At 53.4% G+C, this 3,694-nt stretch overlaps 1 long non-coding RNA gene across 1 annotated transcript; it reads right to left on the bottom strand.

Annotated features, from left to right (window-relative positions):
- Window positions 1–460, bottom strand: LOC135011512 (uncharacterized). Its single transcript, XR_010210592.1, has 2 exons — window positions 333–460; window positions 1–246 (listed from the first exon to the last, which is right to left on the bottom strand). It is a non-coding gene; the product is annotated as an uncharacterized LOC135011512 (long non-coding RNA).
- Window positions 461–3,694: the final 3,234 nt, after the last annotated feature.

Below are 3,694 nucleotides of genomic sequence, written 5' to 3'. Positions count from 1 at the left end.
TTCAGCAGCAGATACATTTTATTCAGGAAAGGTTCTTTCTCATTTCAGCAGTAATTCGGTTCTTAATGTAAAACTTAACCGAGAGCCAGTTCCGAGCCTTCAGCGCTTGTCGTTCTGCCCTTAGGCACGCATCACAGTCATTCTTGCCCGGCACCTTGAATGAGCGAATGAACCGAATCATGTGACGTTCAACAGCTTTCACTTCTGCTGGGGTCCACGGATTGCGCTTGGTACCCCTTCTGTCACCTGTGCGGGAGAAGAAAGGTCAGTCACCACGCAACGCCACCACCAGTCATGGACGCATCTCAAATGGAATGGACAGTCACACCCACCTTTAGCTGCACCTCCATCCACCGCCGACACCACGCTGCCAGCTTCTTTTCCCATGTGCCCCATGGGAACCTCAGTATCCTGACTCTCTGGCTCATCCCCAGAGTCATCGCTCACCACCTGGATCGGCTCTGTGGATAGAGAAGGACAGGGAAACCGATCACACCAGCCCACTTAGACAGTCAGTCCCTGGAGCCACACTGTCAAGTGATACCTACCGTTTGGATCAATGGAGATCTCTTCCAGATTGTGGCCCCGGAATTCAGCCATTCTCCCTTGCTCGAGAGCCAGAAACAGCTTGCTCAACTTGGCCAGTTGAAGGGTACCCTCCGGGAGGCGGTAATAATGCCGGTGCACCCGAATATCATGTCCAAGGAAATCAGCAAGCTGATCCATCTCTGTATCGCTCAGGTTGAGGACTCTGGAAAGTGTAGCCACATGCTTCCGTAGGCGGGTGGAAGATAATGCTTCGGGGTGCTTGGCCCCACACTCCCGGGCGTAGAGACGTATGCAGTCGGATCCCCTATAATGGGACATGGCTGTTGGCCTAGCAAACATGTAGATATTGTGTGGGGTCACACCACATTCTGTCCGCTTCTCTATGAGGAGCTCCATCGCTTTCTGCATGCTTGGGGATAGCAGGACAGGGACTTTCCTGCCTCTTTTCCCAGGAATCTCAATACGGGAGAAGTGACGACAGAGTGCCTTCTCCAGCTCTGACAGGGCCTGGGCCACATCACCCTGCAAATCGGCTGTGTGCCGTAAATCGAAGGAGGAGAGCAGCATCTTGGAAACCTCACCTTCTCTCCTGCGGTTGAAGAGAATCAGCTGCGTGAGGGTAACTTTGGCCAACATGGACCACTGCTGTTTGGAAGGGTGGGCGGACAACTCATCGATGTACTCTCGCTGACGGTCAAGGAGGTACAGGTTCAAGCGCTTAACATCATCAGTGAAGGGCAGAAGCAGCGGTGCATTCCATTTTATCTCTCGAAGTGTCTTCAGGGCAGCAGTGGAGATTAGCTCGCTCCACCTCGCCTCATAAATTTTCCGAAAGTTTCGGGCACGCTCCTCTGTCAGGGCACTGCCCTCCATCAGTGCCTGACACTCCACCATAGCTGAAATCTTCTGCAAGCTGTGTCCCACCTTCAGAGCCAACGAGGGTATTTTATATGTATTGGTGCGGTCATCGTAACCGGCCAGGCTCCTCACAGCATGCACCACTTGCAGGAAATTCTGTGGGCAAATGAAATCTTCCATACACCGCAACGGTGTGACCTTCATCGCCTTCAGCAGAAGCCGCCCCACCTCTCTGAGCTTCTGACGGATGTAATCATGCTTGCTGACATCAGACCCCAGACGGTTATAGAGGTGCTGACCGAACTGCATAATCCAGCGGTCCCCTTTGATTACCGGTACCACATCATCATAATTCATTCCGCTCAGCAACTTCCAGAGGCCAGTGCCAACATCTTTCGGGAGCGGTGTGGCGTAAGTGAAGAGACCCTGCACCCTGGTTCTTCCAGGTTTGGGGCTGACACTTTTGCGGAGCGGGCACCTCTTCACATGGCGCCACAGGTGCTTCCTGGAGAATAGCCCTTTACATTTTACACAGTGCATGAAATCTTGGGGAGCCGTTGCTTCTTTCGGCTGCTTGCACGGTAGGAGGACTCCGCTGCCCTCGCGGAGAACCCCGACATTATGGGCAAAGTTTCCCCGGGTGCGAATCAGGTCTAGCTGCACTGTCCTTTCCCTGGAGCGCTTCGGAAAGCTGAGTGCCCTTGCAACCTCATGCTCATTGTGGTGGACAGCTTGAACATGTCTCGCAATTTTTGAGAATGGCCTCTCGCACCACAGGCAGAAATTTTTCTTGTTACATGCAATCGAACCATCTGCTTTTCGGGTAAGTACCTGGACCGACACTGCGCGGGCCGGATGGAGACTTGGTTCGGCCTCCGCGGAGCAAGCCCCGGACACTTCCAGAACCTTCCTGCCGTGAAAAGACGTCTCCTCCCCTCCACTATCATCCGAGCTGCTTAACTCTGACGAGTCGGGGAGATAGTCTTCGTCACTGCCGTCGGTTCCGTACATTGCCTCACTGCGACCAGCAGACCCAGCACTTCCGGAGTTTGTGGCGCACACACCGTACCAAGCCCGCGCTTTCTGTCTGACCACGCCCACCGTGAATACAGGGTTCTGGGAATCGAGGGCCCAGGCCCCGGCACGTGCTTCCTATTACACATCCGGAGAGGTGGTTCTTACTAGAGTCACGTGTCGGGCGGCGCGCGCGACACTTTTGCGCCACATGCTCCGATTTTCCCCAGGCTCCTGGAAGCCTGTCCCGGACCGAGAGGTGCCAGTCTCCACTCATCGGCAAGACTTCCACAAATCGTAGTACCGGATTCAGCCCACCAGGGGGCGCTGCGATGGGCAAGGAAGGAAATATCAGACCCGGTTTTCGGGCTCCGCGATTTTTCCGACGAATGCCCTTCTCACCCGAGCTCCGCGGACTTGGGCAACCTTCCCTCTGGATTGAACTGATCTCAGACCCGGTTTTCGGGCTCCGCGATTTTTCCGACGAATGCCCTTCTCACCCGAGCTCCGCGGACTTGGGCAACCTTCCCTCTGGATTGAACTGATCTCAGACCCGGTTTTCGGGCTCCGCGATTTTTCCGACGAATGCCCTTCTCACCCGAGCTCCGCGGACTTGGGCAACCTTCCCTCTGGATTGAACTGATCTCAGACCCGGTTTTCGGGCTCCGCAATTTTTCCGACGAATGCCCTTCTCACCCGAGCTCCGCGGACTTGGGCAACCTTCCCTCTGGATTGAACTGATCTCAGACCCGGTTTTCGGGCTCCGCAATTTTTCCGACGAATGCCCTTCTCACCCGAGCTCCGCGGACTTGGGCAACCTTCCCTCTGGATTGAACTGATCTCAGACCCGGTTTTTGGGCTCCGCGATTTTTCCGACGAATGCCCTTCTCACCCGAGCTCCGCGGACTTGGCCGAAATCATATAAATAATATATAAGCCCGGCAAATGTAAGCGGGACGCGGGTCCGCGCGCGCAGCGCCCCCTGCTGGCCGCGTTGAAAAAAAAAAATAATAATAATCCACCGTTGTGAATTTGCGATGTGTCCGCCTGGCGACACGGAGGGCTCTTGGAAAGAGACGGGCTATCCAAAAATGGAAAGGGAAGAGATCAGTAGAGAAACGATAAAACCAAATAAATAAATAAAATAAAAAATAAAATAAAAAAAAATTCTATCTACATCTACTACCTACAGATACGTTACCGTATCTGTAGGTAGTAGATGTAGACAGATTATTTTTTTTTTTTCTTATCATTTCAATTACATTACAGTTAG

Source organism: Pseudophryne corroboree, unplaced genomic scaffold, assembly GCF_028390025.1.
Source record: "Pseudophryne corroboree isolate aPseCor3 unplaced genomic scaffold, aPseCor3.hap2 scaffold_2477, whole genome shotgun sequence".
In the NCBI taxonomy this organism is placed as follows: Eukaryota; Metazoa; Chordata; class Amphibia; order Anura; family Myobatrachidae; genus Pseudophryne; species Pseudophryne corroboree.
This window is presented reverse-complemented; position numbering and strand designations above follow the sequence as displayed.